Source organism: Sceloporus occidentalis, unplaced genomic scaffold, assembly GCF_023333645.1.
Source record: "Sceloporus occidentalis isolate IW3139 unplaced genomic scaffold, rSceOcc1.0.p SCAF_90, whole genome shotgun sequence".
NCBI classification, from domain to species: Eukaryota; Metazoa; Chordata; class Lepidosauria; order Squamata; family Phrynosomatidae; genus Sceloporus; species Sceloporus occidentalis.
In genome coordinates this window covers 3,172,010-3,190,050 of record NW_028317070.1, presented here as the reverse complement: position 1 = coordinate 3,190,050, position 18,041 = coordinate 3,172,010, and the positions used below count along the sequence as shown (strand labels likewise).

Below are 18,041 nucleotides of genomic sequence, written 5' to 3'. Positions count from 1 at the left end.
AAGAAAGCCCCATACCCCAATCGATATATCATGAAAGATAACGGGACGTAGGCAAATAACATGCAGGGCTATACATATATATATATGTATATATAAACATATTTGTGTACTTCAAGTTACATATGGGCTTCAGTGGGAATGAAACCTCGCTTTTAGTGATCTCTTCGGTGTTTTAATCACATAATGTAAAATTTTGTCCATTTTTTACATTAATGTTATACTCATGGATTGTATATAGTCTGTTGCGTTGTGTAGCTCTTTGCATAACGTAGATTCTGTTTTCAGCGACAAACATTGTTACACAGTGACAATACGTTCAAAATATGTTGAGAAAGAAATTGGGGTGGTTTTCAGTTTCTTTATCTTTTTTTGATTGAAAGAAGGTAGAGTCTCAAAGTTTATTTTTATTAAATACTTTTTTCCCCTAATAAGCTGAGAGATTGTATTTTTTAGTGCAGACAAATATTACATGCAGCAATCAGATGAACAAGAAATGTCACAGTTATTGAGTCCATCAGATCTCTAAAATATTTGTATGAGAGTAGTTATAGTTTTATAAGAATGTTTGTTTGAAACTTTATAGCATGCGTTGCCTAGACATATGTTTTAGTCTTAAAAGCAGAAAGAAACAGGCAGACTAGACTGGCCAAATGGTCCTTATCTGTTGAAAAACTCAGGGTTTCTATGTTTTCCATGTTCCAGTTGGTTACATTTCATTGAAAATGTGTTTCAATTTAGGATTTGTACAATGGGCTCTGAAGAGAAAGCAGCCTTACTCCCACTTGCAGACACATTTGATGAAGATGAAGCTGAGAAAGCATTTCTTCTCTCCAAACCCACATGCTTTCTGATCGTTGGGAAACCCGTAAGATCCAATCCTTTTATAATAATTATATGTCATTTACATCTATCTTTTTATTTTATTTATAAATAAATAAACAAACATCCTACTGGAATAATTCACGTTCGGTTAATACCAAATACACATATCGGCGTTTATCATTGATGTCTATATTTTTAGGGTGCTGGAAAGACCACTCTAGGGAGGAAGCTGTCACAGTCTTGGAAGTCCATTTTTATTGAAGGTAATGTACCCATTGTAATGTATGTTTCTAGTAGTTGGTCTACACATTATTACATAACCATGCATTGTGTTTATAGTTTAGTGTAAACCAAGGCATTTGTGTTTTAGCATTATTATAATATTTAGTTTAATTAGTTTTTTTCATTTTATTCTTTTATACTTCTTGTGCTGAAAATATTTGGAACATTTGTACTCATATAAGGTGTTCGGGCAACCGCTTAAAGGGGGCCTACACAAGCATCAGAAAACGCTACTTTTAGGCCCCAATTCTACTCATCTTATTAGTACGTCTCCAATACAGCATCCCTTCTTTCTTCTCAATATCTTTGTCTTCTCTGTCCACCTTAGTCGGACAGAGGGGTCAAGCACTGGTGGTCTGTGTAAACTACCAAGACCCTGGGCAGCTGCCCCTTTTGTCTCACATTAAAGATTGTTGCACATAATGGTAAAAGCAAATAATTGCGTTAATTTGTTCTGTAGATTATGTGATGAACTAGTGCACATTGATATGCCTCTAAAATCATTTTTATTTATTATTATTATTATTATACTTTATTTATATGTGTTCAATTTTATCTTCCACTCTAGCGGTTTATTTACGTGCAAAATATTTTAAGTATTCTGCGCTTTTAATTGATTCCATTATTGTGGATAGGATGCCATTTTATTAAGAATGTACGCAACTCACCACCCTTTTCTCACATTTTCATGAACATCTAGCTAAAGATCTAATTAATGAACACATTCAAAGGGAAACCGAGATGGGCGTTAAGGTATGTACAATGTGTGTTCATTATGGGTTACACCAGTGTACTATTTTAAAAAAGCACCGCAGAAATGTTAAAACAGTTTGTGGGTTTTTGGATACAAGTAGAAGGTTCCCACGGCAAGGTTGGATGTTATTAGCATTTGTATTTCTGGTTGGATGGTCTTTGGAAGGATTACAATGAGGTTTTGGAGTTTTGTGTACATGCCCATGTCTTACTTAGATGTTTTACAGTTAGTATTGCTTTTGACTTGATAAAGGGAGGTTCATACTCTTGAAAGTTCTAGATTAAGCTTTTTGGCAATCTAACCAAATTAAAAAAAAAGTGTAAAAAGAATGTATATCTGTAAGGCAGATACCATCAAAAAAGCACCACCAAAGCATTAAATATTAAAATATATAATATGTAAACTGGAGATAAAATGTTTTCTTTCCCTGATACATAAATTCATGTCATTCAATCTACTTTGGTTTAACATACAGATTCAGGAGATTCTTTATCAAGGTCAAAATATCCCTGAAGAGCTAGTAATACAGTTAATGATAGAAAAGATTAATTCTGCAGAAGTTGCCCATCTTGGTAAGTTAATGTTAATTTCATCTGTAAGCAATTGTTTGAAATCCAATATTGAAAACGGACACAAAAAACTATTTCAAATTTTTCCTTTGTTACAGGCTATGTGCTATGTGGCTTCCCATCTCTTTCTGAAGAATATATAAGGATTCCAGAACAGATTGCTCTAATAAAAAGCTTGAAATTAAAACCTGATGTTATCATCAATATCAAGGTAACTGCGAAGGGCAATGTTAATTCTACGGTATAGACAATGATATGCTTCCAACTTTGTGGCACCGGTTTAGAGAAGGACCTTTCCTTTTCTAGCAAAATACGGTTTGATGCGTTTGGTGTGGAGAAACTTGAGCGGCCTGTACAAAGCCAAAACCCAAAGCCAGGTCTTCTTATCCAGCAACTCCATATTAATGCCCATGTTTTTAGAATGGGATGTCCAACAAGCTCATATGGGTGTGATGGCCAGGGGTCCACATACTTTTGGTCATATAGTCTAAATATATGCATATTTATATAATGATTATAGTATTGTACCTGGCCAATGGGAAGGTGCAGTTTGTGGCACTTAATATTGGATCTTTTTCTTGTCGTACAAGAGTCTCACAAGACCCTTTATGTCATTACCTTGAACAATAATTTCCAAAAGCCTGAAATTGAACTCAAAATTGCAGGATTCTTTGTCCAATATAACACCTCTTACTATCATGTTGTGAAGGTAGATTAGGTATTTTAGATACAGTTTCCATATGTGGAAATCAAGAAGAATATATGTGTCAAGTATACTTGATTGAGACCCACATCTGTTCCTCTAAGTATAAACCAAAAGGTCCCCATTGATATGTATTGGAGGGTTAATTATCAGGTGTTCACAGAAAGTCTGTAGCTAATTCTCTAAGTACTTTTTCAGAAGTTCACAGAAATATTTTGTGTTTTCAATCAAAAGATCATTTCATCAAAAGATAATTTTCTTTATACTTTTAGAAAATGTTCTTAAATGCCTGAATTCTAGGAAATACCACTGAGTCATTTCTCTCTGAATGTACTTGACTTGTCTTAGTAAACTGGGTAGTAGATAATACCCCTGGTATATGTGTAAAAACATATGAAGCACACAGCATAAAAAGAACAGATTTTCACATGCGAAAATACTGTACTAAAATGCACCTTCCTAAAAAAACAAACACCCTGATGTGTTACCGAGTTATAAATTACTGCTCGTTTTCAAATATGGAAAGAAAGGCTTTTCAATAGATAAGCATCCCTACTTGCAAGCAAAGGTAATATTAACAAGAATGTTTAGTGATCATCACAGCCCCTCACCTATATTCATCAATAATGCCACATTTTAATGAAAATGTATCAAAACATTTAGTAGTATGGAAGGTGTAAACAGTCTAGCCATGAGAATGTCAAAGAACCCCGTGAGATAAAATCAGGCATTTAAATGCTATGTCAAATACATGCTTGTTCAGAACGGATATATGTAAACTAACTGCTCTGTGGTAAACTCCTTACATCCAGTTCAACTGCAGTCCTAATTACTTCCATTTTACTACTCAACTTGAGTTAAGTCTCTGGTCGTGTAACTAAAAGTACTGGACATCCAGTACACTGGTCACGGTCCTAGCTTTTCTTGCATTTCTGATTTTTTAAAAAAGAAATAGCTCTGCTGTAGGGTACATCCTTATGTTTAATAATGTGTCGTATTGCCTTATAATAGTGCCCAGACAAGGATCTGAGTAAGAGACTCTCTGGCCGGAAACAAGACCCGGTCACTGGCTCTGTTTACCAGCGGGAACAATGGGATCCTGCCCTAAGGGATAGAGCAAAGGAATCCCAAGAGGGAGAAGAGGAAGATGGTGAAGAAGAACAGCCTGAAGAAGAGGTAACATCATTTCAGATGCTTATAGATTAGGTACTATTGTTTCGTAAATGGTCTCTATGCTACATCACTTGAAAAATTGAGGCATAAGTATAACTATGCTTTATTCAGGACCAGCTTGTTCTCCACCAAGTATATGTTAGAGTTGTATCTTTATATTGCATAGTGATGTCAGGGAGCTAAAATGTTGAACTTCATGTTCTTTAGTGTCGCTAAACTGGGTCATTAAAGGTTGATTGTGTAAATGGTCAATACGAAATAAACTTTTAGTAGGATCTCTAGCTTTCCCCATATCCTACATTTTATAACTCCTATATAGTGGTGTTTACAGAGTTAATCATATATTAGAAGCTCACCTTGGGTGTATACCATGGTCTGTGTTTCTACTTATGTGGCGAGATGCCCTAGACCAGTGGTTCTCAACCCGTGTATCCTCAGGACCCACATTTGTCTTTGGTCATTAAGTCGCGACCCAAAAATAACCTCAGAAGAGATGAGGGAGTGGAAAGGCTGCCCGCGGGCTGCAGCAGGAAGAGGGGAGGAGCAATCAGAGAAAAACTTTATTCACCTCCCACTAGGAGCAGACAGCGACCGCAAACCAATCAAGCAACTTGCTTTGCGGTCAGGGAGTAATACTAAAGTACATGCCGGACCATAGACTGCCTGATGGCCCTGATTGTTGCAGCCGCGGTCCTGACAGCCTGCTGCACGCGCATTGCCGTTAGAATGTGTAAAGCAGCCACAGGAAAGTGACATTTTCCCAGTATGCCTCCGGACTGGCCCTGACCATCTGCGACCCACTGAAGACATGAAGTTGAGAACCACCGCCCTAGACCTGATCCAGCACAAGACCTACCTTGAGCAGGATCATCTCTTCCTCGTGCTGTGCATCCTCAGTGTGGGGTACTGTCATATGATGCTATAACCCAATTCTGTGCCTCTCCAAAGATGCACTATGGAGGGAAAGAAAGACTAGGTATTCTGCAGGCAAGATGCAGACCAATGTAGTGTAAATGGTTACAAGGGAGATCTCTGATCACCCTAATTCGCCCACCAAGCAACAGCACACCTCGGAGCCCAATCACCCAATAGGGTACTCTGCCCATGGTAATGTGGTACAGGCGCTTCCTCCCCCAGACCTGGCATCGTAGACCTAAGCAAGCAATACATGGTGTGGCCATCTCAACTTTCCTGTCCCAACGTTTGCATGATTCTTCCCATTAAGTAATTCTACCTAAACATTGCGAGCACACATAATTACAGACAGAATGTTTTAGTATTGATCACCAGTCAGATTAATATAAGAAAAAGCTACATAAAGAAACTGATGCTTTAATTGGAGTTAAGAGTTAATATACCATCACAGAAACCAGGTCTTAATAAATAAATAAACATGTCATTTTTTTTATTTTATTTTACATGAATTAATTTTGTTACTGATTCAGTGCTTGAAAATAGATGTAGATGAAAAATAACAGAAAAATACTGAAACCCCCAAATCACAGGACTGTCAGCAGCAATATGTATATGTTTCCTTTGTCTTAAGGAAGAAGATGACCAGTCTTTAGAAGATGTTTTGAGAAGACTTGTGCACAGGCCCGAAGACTTTCCTGAAAATGTGGATGAGCGTATAAGGCAGTACAAAGACACTCTGTTACGTCCTCTGGAGGTAAAGGATATTGTTTGTAACTAATCTTTCCATTTTGTGTTTGAATGCAGAAACTTGCATTTTTTTAATAGTATAATCCAACATTGGCATGTTAAAGCTGAGTTGTCTTTTATCTGGCTTGTTACACAACTCAGTTGGGCCACTCTCTGGAGAACATATAGATAAAGACAGGGGGTGCTTGTAGAAAATAATTTCTTTCACAAGACAGTATAGCTCACAGTGACAAAGAAAAAACGCATCATATTACATTATTGATGACATAGCACCTACTCAACAAATATGTAGTATATACAGCTCACCCTACTATCAAGTGGGGCTGACAATTAGCAGGTTGTGTAATTGAAGTGACTGTTGCTTAAATTATCAGTTAAAGAATGTATTTATTTAAGACATTATTCAAGTAAATCTGTAATTTTGACTTCACTGAAGACATTGGTACACTTTTTTAAGAGCACTTTGCCTTCTAAGGTACAGCCACAAGTCCTAAATGAACCCTCCACCATGTAATATTTCATAACTGTTTCTATCCTGACCTGCTCATCTGTAATTCATAACTTACTCTATTTTGCCTTGCAGGACCTCATAATAGACCACGACTCGCAATATCTCATAGAACTGGATGGAAATAAGAAACCAGAGGAACTGTTTGGGGTAACTTTATGTTTTTGGTCACAGGATAGACCCCTGATCACCCCTTTCTGTAATTAAAGATCAATACAAAAGTATCAGTACAAGGGCAGCGTCCATGACAAGCTTGTGACAAGTCATTAGTGCATGTAGTATGATATTCAATTATCTGACAAAACGTATTACTGCTATCCCCCATCTATAATCCTATTTTTAGCCCACACTTTTTATTCAGACAAAGTGTCTTCTCCAATATATATAGACGCACCGATTGAGCCTTCCCGACAAACAACCTCTAACAATCCAGCATTTGTTGAACTATCCCTTGAACAAATCTAAATATTTTCAAAACTTTGGATTTAATAAATACTTTTACTGACCTAAACACCCGGAGATTATAATGATGACTTATTATCTGTATAACCGTCCAATTCAATGACATCTTCTGTTTTGTTTTTTTTAATTGTTTCTAATTTCCTTAATTGCAGTCTGTACTATCTCGCCTTGAATATTTGGGTCTCCGACATGGAGCTGTTGTAATGAGACTCCAGAATTCTGAGGAAGAAGAGACATTTGAAGGATTGGATGGTGTGAGTAACATGCATACAAGTATTTGTAGGGGACAAACAGCGTTGGACGAATATACCAAGAAATACATTTGCGTAGATGAGACATCTTCCAGTTATGTTTTCAAAATAACATTTCAGGTCATTCGAAACAGGAGTTGTCCTATAATACCTTATAGTGGAATTAGACCCTTAAGAAGTATTCGTGTGAGCAAGTTCTCTTACTTTGCTTAATTGTCCTAATTCTTTGGGTGTAATTTAGAGAAAGTTTTAATTAGAGACTTATGTTGACTATTAATAAATGCCATTCTATAGGGTGTGATAAGTTAATGACTCCGGTGGAATATATCAGTAGTAAACATATATAGAAAGCTTTGACATGCCTCATTTTCTTAATCATGGTTATGTCTCCTTGGTGGAAACATAGTAAATAGTTGTTGAACTTATAAATAAGGAAGACAAGTTCTGTTACTGAGTGAGCGGTAACAGAACAATAAAAAACGGTAGGTTGCAAGTAAATATACTACAGAAACATGGAATCTGACAGCAGATAAGAACCATTTGGCCCATCTAGTCTGCCATTTTCTCCTGATGTAAAGACTCAGACCTTTATCAGTCCTTGGTCATGTCTTAGATTCAGGATAGCTCTATGCCTATCCCATTCATCTTTAAATTCCCTTACTTTATTAGATACTATTTATTATATACTGATATATAATTCCATGACAAATTGGTATGCTATTAGTCTTGTTATAAATCTAAAATAATAAAATAAATATAAAATATCAAACAGCTTGTGCTAGATATGTACAGCACACATTGTAATACTGTTCTTGTATAAGAATAATACACATTTAGTCAATATGTAACTATATTTCAAATGTGTTTTTATGACTGCCTAATTCTGGAAATTCTTTTCTAATGGCCAGGAGGAACTTTTCCGTACACTTTCATCCTCCTATATGATTGCTCCGAGATATCGGTGGCGTAGAAGCAGATGGGGCCAGTGTTGTCCTGTAGCTCTGAAGGAAGGCTATATCAAAAAAGGATTGGCAGAGTTCTCTGTCAGGTAAACCCTGCTTAGACAATGGAACAGAAATTGTGTTGTGTTTCAAAGCAATGCCCCATTTAAAAACCTATATACAGCTGACTCGCTACTTATTTGTAACTGTAATTTTTCTCCATCAGTTTTTTAGATAAAATGTACTTTCTGTCTTCTGAAGAAGCGCTAATGAAGTTCATACAGAATCCCCGACCGTACCTACTTCCGCCAATGCCACAACCTCCCTGCAAGGTTGCTGTGGTGGGACCAAAATCTTCTGGAAAAACAACAGTCTGCAATTTGATAGCCAAACAATATGTAGGAAAGGTAGGTGTGAAACTCAATATGATGAGTAAGCATACAATGGATGCTTTTTAGGGCTTGAAGTGCGATAAATGGACCCATTGCTTCCTGGGCTGCTCTGATTTAAAGATTCAGGGCCACTGCCTGAAGCGTTTGCATTGTTTACGTGTAGTTCCATAAATTGCCACCAGGGTGCCCACTGTAACAAGGGCTTTTATGTAGCATTTACATGATGACACAATCATTTCTGTGCTCCTTTGAAGGGATTTTTGTGCCCTTCCATTCAGTAAATGTAATAGAAAGGACTGGTAATGCGCACTGAGTCTTCTGGCCAAATCTATGTAATATTTCTCATAACAGATATTTTGTCATATAGAAAAAGCATGAGAGAGATCCTTTGGATCCTTCAAAGTAGCAGGGCCCTTGTGGGTCGGCATTTTATGGGTACAGCTATCACTGCTTTGTCAGTAGTGGCAGTTTACAAATGGTTTTTGAACTGTTAAACATCTAAGATGTCTTTTTCTAGGTGTTTGATATGTCCCAGCTAATTATCCCATATGCTGAAGAAGCTAAACAAAGGGCTGTTGAGAAAGCACGAGAAGAAGCTACTCAGACAGCGATACAAGCTGTGCAACTGAAGTTGCAGCAAGAAATACTTTTAAAAGAACAAGGTATTTATATTTTCCTTTTCTGACTACAGAAGATTATTATATTAATAACTAGATTAGAAGTTTAAGAATTTGCGATGATAAAAACAAATGAGAATCCTCTTTTATTGTGTCCTTAAACAAACAGTAGTGGGCCAACCCATACATTGATATATGTTCCCGGATTTACAGTAGTTTGCTACTTTAATTTTTCTCTTGAAAATTGTTTAGTAAACACTTCCAGTCACCAAGAAAAATGGCCTTAATATGTTGCATAAGATTATAGTTTCATTATTTTGTGATTTTATTTCAGAAATATATTGGCTGCTGATCTGAGAGCAGAAATATGTATGTTTCTTTTAATGTTGCATAACCATATTTCAAAATCTCAAAATTGTAGAGGCAGAGAAAGAAGCAGCAGAAGATAGTTCCACAAATCCAGACACAGAAGACAAAGAAGAACCTTCTGATGAACCAAGTCATTCTCCAGGTATAGGGATTTTGTAGGCTGTATGTATTTATTAAATAACAGAGTAGTAAAGATCCATAACCCGCGGGTTCCAAACCCAGTCCTCAAGGCACACTATTAAACCGACTTTAGGAATTACCACATTCTATTACAATAAGGAGATATTTTTTTTTAAACAGATCCTTAGGACTGGGTTTGGAACATCTGCCATAATCATTTGATGAGGGTTCCAAATGACCTGCTAGAATATATATTACATGATATTTGTATCACACAGACATTTAGATGAGTTACACAGTGCTTTTGTATATCCGAAAAAAATTAAAATAACCGATTTGTATTAAATTTTTGTCAGCAGTGTGACTAATAGTAATATCTTGTTACATAGAAAAAGAAGATGCATTAGAAACAGAGATCACCCAGAAAGAAATACAAGAAACTCCACCAGGTAAAATGCAAATTTATAATCCGAAGTGAATACATTTATTTAAAGTTCTGCGTTATAAAGCACATTGTTACATAGAAACATAGAATTTAATGACAGATTAGAACCATTCGGCCCATCTAGTCTGCCTATTTTTCCTGATGTAAACACTCAAAACCTTAATCAGTCATTGGTCTGATCTTTAGATTCCGGATAGCCATATGGAAATTCCATACATGTTTAAAATGTTTTAAATTCCCTGTTGAAGCTCTTGTAAACTCTTAGTTTTCTGCTAAAACCTCCTCTCTTTAAGTCTAATTCACTGCAACATCTCTTGGGAACTGTAATCCTTGTGTCCCTCTTTCTGATAGTTCAAGTGACAAGACCAGTTTAACAGTTGTGTAAACCATCAGTTTTATGAACATGTTAACATACATAATTTGATGCCAATAATTTTCAGAGTTGATGGAAGAGGTGAACCCTGACCATCCCGAGGTTCAAGAAATGGTTGCTGAAGCTGTGAAAGTGGCAAGCCAGACACCGATCACACTAACTCCAGATGTCTATGTCAATGCACTAGAAAAAGCTATAAAAGAGGTATGTGTATATATATATATATATATATATATATGTATATATATATATATATATATATATATAGGCATTGTATATTGTGCGTAAAAACATTAAATATGGCTGGTTCCCAATTATCATTTTTTGTTTACTTAGAGATATTTGTTCCACAGATGCTTGTTGTATGGTGTTCCATTTATCCTTAAACTGATAAACTCTATAGATGCACTATTAAATGTCCTAAAAAGTGATTTGCCTATTATAGTCCACTGCATTTTGACAATTTTGCATGAACAAAGGCTGCTGAGTTGCACCAATTCCAGCTTTGTATTTTGTACTTTGAATTGTGACGATCCCTTTGCAGATGCAGAAACCATATGGATTAGTAAATATGTTTGCATTTGCTTATAGTTCAATGAAGAGAACGATGATCGGTTTCCTGGTGCTCCACCTGTAGGAGGATGGGTATTGGAAAATTTCCCCAACTCACCAAATTATTGGATACCTTTGGAGGAAAAGGGGCTTCTTCCTGACACAGTCATTTGTTTAAGAGACACTGCAGCTAATGGTGAGCACACATTTGATTTATGGAATGAAACAGTCACATAAAATATCAGTATTCACACATTTCAAAAGTTTAAAACGTTTATTTTTATGAAGGGAAACGTTGTCGATGATGTAATAATGAACCACATTGTCTACTTTGTTTTTAGGGGATATTATCTAATGTCGTAACTTAAAAATACCAAGGATCCGCAAAGGTCCAAAGGAAGTTAGCCAAAAAGAATGAATGTGTTTACTAACTAGTAGGGCTTCTGGAGTTGTGGACATCAAAACTTGCCAGTGTTTAACTTTTAACTTAAGATATCACCTGTGATATTCTTAACCTGTCATTGTCATTTTAATACTGTATATCGTATAGTTGTGTACTTGTTTAGTTGTACAGCTCAGTTAACGCTGCACTCTAGTGTGGAATATGTGTGGAATAGTTAAGGAAACTACAATGTTGTTTGGTCCCATCTTGTCTTTCAGGAAACTATTTACTCAACCGACTGTACAAAATGAATGAACAAGAAATAAACAATAATATTTTACAAAGACTTCAGAAAGAAAGAGCTAGGAAGATACAAGAGTTAGAGGAGGCAAGGTATGAGTTACATACGTGGTCCAGTCAGTAGAGCTGAAGATAGTAGGTGGCAGATGATTGGGATGTTATGGGAAAAGCTAGATTTTCATTAGGGGACAAGGGAATGCCTATTAGTAGTTTAACCAAATTATGTGTGTTACATATAGTGTTAAGCATCATACCCTACGAGCCAACAGACACCCCCAACATGCTACATATATGCAGTGACTGAAACATTGCAATACATTTAAAGTTTGTGTATTATCTTCTTCACCTTTGGCACCAAAGCAAATAATGTAAACAAAATAATTAGTAATAATAATTATTATGCTGGACTATAAACCTGCTGGCAAATACTATCATTTTGTTTTCTTGCTACTCAGTGGTTATGTTTTTTGTTTTTTTAAGAAAGGAACAGCAAGAAATGTTGAGATTGCAACAGGAGGAGAAGCAAAAACTGCTAGAAACAGAGGAAAGTGGAGAGGATAGAGAACAGAATGCTGAAGGTATGTACAGGATTTTCCTAGTAAAAAGTTCCAAAAGGTAACTGTCATGTGTCTCCTCACCTGTCGTTTCTGTAAGTCAAATTGTTATGTTATATACTACTTGTAATGTCCTCTCTACCCATTGTACAGCACTACTGACTATGATGGCTCTATATAAAACAAAAAATAATAGTAAATCAAGATAAAAACAATACTTGCTCTCACTCTCACTTTATTTTGAGAGGCAGTATTTACAGTTACAGAAATTAGAGTAGCTTATGTACTCTTTGTTTATTCAGCAGATCCTGTCCAGCTTCCAGCTGATACAGAGCAAGCCATTTTGCCAGAGCCTGCATCTTCAGAGGAAATTAATCAAACTAGCATTTCCGAACCAGAACCAGAGCCAGGTACACCCTCCCAACAAATAACAAGTTAGAATTTAGGGTGTTAGAGTTAGCATATGGCAGTGACATCATCTAGATATGACATAAGACTGGTGAGATGATGCATTAAGAACAGTTTGTCTTGTCTAATTTAACTTAGACTATTGGGTCTAAGGTCACTTGTCCAATCCATCATGAAAAGTTAGGTTAAGTGAAACACGTCTAAAGATAAACAGAACGGGACTTTGTATTTTGCAGCTTTTGTGTGCCTAGTGACACACCAATACATAAAGGGATTTAACAAAGTATAGTAGGGAGGTTTATTTCATTGGAGCAGAAATATTGAATATCTTGATTCTAAGACAAAACCCAGGAAAGATTAAGGTATGAGTCTTTACAGTAGGAAAAACAAGCAGCCAGAAAGGTAAGGTTCTTATATGCCATCAAATACTATTTTACAACACATTAACAACTGTATACATGCATTAAATCAACTTGTTAAAAGAGAATTCTATGATATTAATATTTCCAGAAATCACAATTCCTGCTGTTCCAGAGGGGGGATTTCCAGACGTTCCAGAGATGGAACCGCTAAAGCATCACATTACCACATTTAACGAAGAGTGGTTTTTGCTGGAGCCAGTGTTTGCTGACAAATCCGTAGTGAATCTCACGTACATGGAAATAGCTGGCAAATCCCCTGAAACCCTTCTACAAGAAGCGGTCACTTCTATGGAGAGTAAGTTTTGGTCCAACTATACGCGTGGAAGTCGCATGCTGTCAAACCCATCCTATTAGAATTTTTGACTTGTGGGCAAAACAGGTAGCTACTCAACACCACAGTAATAACGGTTTGATAATTCACCACAAAGTTTATACTCATGTACACTATTTAACCTTGTGTGCCTTAAAGTTTTCCCATTAATTTTAATGAGAGCACTTTCCTGCCATTGCTGGCTGCTTCAAGCAGCCAATCAGTGATGAGAATCATCTGACTACGGAGTGTAGTAAGTACACGTATTATTATTTTTGAACAATGCATATGAAAGGATGCATTTCTTGTTTGGGGGGGCTTTCTGGGTTACTGGAGTGTTCCCTTCACCGAAATCCCTCTTGTAAATTAAAAGTCACACATTTTCTATTTTATGAGTAAAAATGAATTGTCTTGCTGTACTGAGGGAAAGGCTAAGCCCCATCACAAAAGTGGCATACTAATTCTGCATAATGAATGAAAACTAGCACCGTGAAGTAATTTCATGAATACCCATGTACAGTTTACATTATGTTAGCTTTATTTAACTTTAACTTTAAAGATAGTGACAATAGGCTTCTATTATCTAGAACTTTATTAAAAACACCAACTCATCAAGATACCAGTATTTTTTTAAACGTGTTTTAATTTTTTCATACAGCTTATATTACAATCTGCATATCTATATTGCATATCTAAGTCTGCAAGTTTACTAAATATATTTGAACCTTTGGGGGATACAAGGTATGAAACATCCTTAGAAAATTTAAAGCAGGTATAAACTAAATTTGCTTACTTTAGAACCCTTTCAGTATCACGGCTATGCAATGACCTCAGCGGACATAGATGACGAAGCAGAAGATTTGCAGCTTGAGCTAGAGGCTGAAGAGCAAGAGGGTGAAGAAGAGGGAAAAGAAGAAGAAGAAGAACAGGTAAGGATGAAAACAGGACAACAGATTACAACTATTTAAAAAAAACATTCAAGCCCAAGAAACATACATTAGATTAGGTTTTTTTTATAAATCAGTTATCTATAGCAGCCAAGAAAAAAACTAGATGTATAGCAATTGTGTCTGCTACAGAGGCTACAAGCAAGAAGGCATTCAGCCTCTGCAACTTCAGCCATACCTCTCTGAGATGACCATTATCAGTCAAATATTTTGTTAATTTATCAGCTACTATGTATATATATATTTATAGTAACAGCATATTTTATATAATGAACTAGTTCACTGTCCACGGGTCATGATGTTAATGCTGTGTATTGAAATAATAACATCAGTGCTTATCACTGTATTCATCCCATCAACACAAGCTGAACCTAACCATGATCATAGAGGTATCCTAATAGTAATACTGGCATTCCTAAAAATACATTTACATTTAGTGCAATTGTCTGTGTATATAATATACAGTCATATTTTCATCTTTCACTCTTAAATAATAAAGAGCTTTCCATCTGATTAATAAGAATTGATCTCCAATATTTTTTTTAGGATGAAGAGATTATTAGTGAAAGCAAGAGACATTATGGAGATTCAAAACACTTTTGTCCAGTGGCTCTCAAGGAAAACCTGATGCTTTATCCGGGAATTGCAGACAATGCTGCTATATACAGAGAGAAAATATATTACTGCTCAAGTCCTGAAGCACGGATAAAATTTTTGGAAAATCCACAGAGTTATATTGTTCACGAAGGACCTTTGCAGGTAATAATTTACACGCATACCCTGCTTTAAGGACAGTGGAGAGTAAGGCCATAGTTGCAACACAACCATTCCCCTGTTTATGCTCGCTCCCTCGCTTCGCAAGAACGTAACAGCATGATGCCAGCACAACAGTTCATCTTTCGAGCGTCTTTTGTGTTCTGACGAAAGTTTTTCCAGGCCGGTTCAAATTAAAGAATATGTTCTGGGTTGGATTTATGTCAAATTTGTACCTTGTTCCTAATAAAGGAAGAGGGGAGGAAATTTAGGAGGGTCCGAAGCTCGAGCTTACGTGTATTAAGTATATCACATGGCAGGAAATGTGTTTGGCCGAACACATCTTCCACACAGCATATAGCTGGGGGAATGGAGAAAGGGCCAAATGCATATGGGAAATGGCAGGGGAATGTCCTTATAATAAAATATGTAAAATCACCAGTAAATATCAAACATTATAACAAAAATATTCTTCTCTGGCTGCAATCCTGCATTCAAAGCAGATTAACGCCCCAAAAATATCTGCATAAATCAGACTTCTTTTGTGAAGAAGTTATTCCTTTTTCCTCTAAAGCGTTTCTCATCTTATTCTTAATAGGCTCCTCCTTTAAGAGTCTTTTTACTGGGACCTAGCGGTTCTGGCAAATCTGTCAGTGCAAGATGGTTGGCAAACAAACTGGGCATCTTCCATATCCAGTTCCAAGAACGCTTACAAGAAATGATGCTCTCCAAACTGGAGAAGAAGGTTGGACCAAAGTTTGAAGAAGAGGTTGCTGAAGACAGCTCGGTTGATGAAGAAGACCTGCTGGGTTCAGAAAATGTTTCAGTTGACAACAAGCAGTCTGAAAAAGTGAGCACAGAGGTAAAATGCAAAAAGGGTTAATCTATTGGTGTATTTTAGTGAATTTCAACGATAGTCTAGCAGTACAAATTACAGTATAAATCTTCATCATTGTCCACACCATCATTATCCAAATGTTTTTGTAAATATCCAAAGATCATGTATGGTTTATCTTTTTTCTTCAACAAGCAGGAGCTGGTTCTAACAGAAGAGGAAGAAGCAATCAGATCTTATCTGGTAGATTCAGAACCTCTACCAACAGAAGTGCTTGATCAATTGGTGTCAGAGTGGTGGACAAAGGAGCCTTTTCGGTAAGTTCAACATGAAAATTTAAGTTTGTTGATTACTGTAACTACGGGGTACTTACCTTCCGTTCCCCCGAACCGCCGTTCTACTGAAGCACCTCGTCGCCTGTAGCCGCTGGCAGGTTTCCTGAACGCAGACTGCATGAACTCTGGCTCTGTACACACGCGCACCACCGTGTGGCCTCTTATAGACCTACTAATTGTATTTCCCGCCCCGCATGAAACGGAGGCTTGGAACGCATAGGTGTAGTGTCTATAAGAGGCCACACGGTGGTGCGCGTGTGTACAGAGCCAGAGTTCATGCAGTCTGCGTTCAGGAAACCTGCCAGCGGCTACAGGCGACGAGGGGCTTCAGTAGAACGGCGGTTCGGGGGAACGGAAGGTAAGTACCCCGTAGTTACACTATAAGAGGCCACGCGGTGGTGCGCGTGTGTATAGAGCCAGAGTTCATGCAGTCTGCGTTCAGGAAACCTGCCAGCGGCTACAGGCGACGAGGGGCTTCAGTAGAACGGCGGTTCGGGGGAACGGAAGGTAAGTACCCCGTAGTTACAATTACCTCACCTCTGCTTCCGCACAGCTTTACAAAATGCACATTAAAATTGCAGTTTTCATGTAATTTTGTTGTTTGTTTTGTTTTTAAACATTACATATAATTAGATCGCCAGTAAAACTGAAAAAGACAAAGGTCCTTCAAGTTCAGCCTTTCACATATATCCCTAGTTTTGATCCAAATAAAATAGATTTATCAGAATGTAAGATTGTGGGGCCTTTTTCTCCTTCTATGCATGTGTTAGTGTAGCCAGCGGCTGGATATGCATGTAGCGTGTGCTTATGTCATTGTTAATTTTTTATGGTTTTTTTTTATATTATTGTTAATTTTGTATTCTCTCTCATTGTAAAAGTTTTATAGAATCTGCTAGTTTATAAGTAAATGTTATAAATGTAAATGTAATTAGTAAATGTAAGGTTTATAAGTAAATGTAATAATGATTCCAATAATACATTTTTTAAATAAAGCCTTTTAAATTTCCTTTCAATGTGGAAAAAGTCAATTTGTGACTCCATGGACAGTTGCCAAAAAGGAATCCAGCTCATTCTTTGGTCTGCTGTCACCTATTTGGACAGTAAATTCCAGAGTTAATGTGAAGAATTCCCTTCTCTGTTGATGACTGAACTGCCGCTCCTCTAATCGTAATAAGCAAGGGGCGAGCCTAGGGTTAGTGGCCCTGAGTTCAGTATTTCTTTGGCTTTCCCTCCCCATAACTTACATGCACACATACTAACACTCTCTCTAATACTCACTCTAATATTGTACATTTACACATATTCTTTCTACTGCTCCTCATCGCCTTCTTCTGGATGACATTAAACCTAGGCTCACCCCTGACACTCCAACAGTATCAGCTGACACACACGCTCACACTTACACCATATACTGACAAACACTAACACACACTCTAACACCATACAGTAACAGACAAACACATGCTAATACCATATGTTCACAAACAGTAACACACACGTTAACCCCATATGCATGTTAATACCATAGACTGACACACACATGGTTTAACACAAACACCTACATTAACACCATACAGTAACACTTCCTCTGACTTCTACCAGTGTCGTATGTATGTCGCATGTGTGTTATATGACCATGCGGGATGTCTTGGTTATCTTCCTTTCGCAAGCCTCTGAATAAGTGGCTTTTTTAATCTGTCAAGGTGTGTTCTCCTACAGGGGCCTTGTATAGACCTATTGCATATTGGATGAGTTCATCCTTTAGCATAATACCTGCTTTCTATTGCGCAGTATTATATT

General features: G+C 37.0%; 1 pseudogene; it reads left to right on the top strand.

Moving 5' to 3' along the window:
• Positions 1-748: 748 nt before the first annotated feature.
• LOC149284616 (adenylate kinase 9-like) overlaps positions 749-18,041 on the top strand; it is a 34,043-nt pseudogene continuing 16,750 nt past the window's right edge.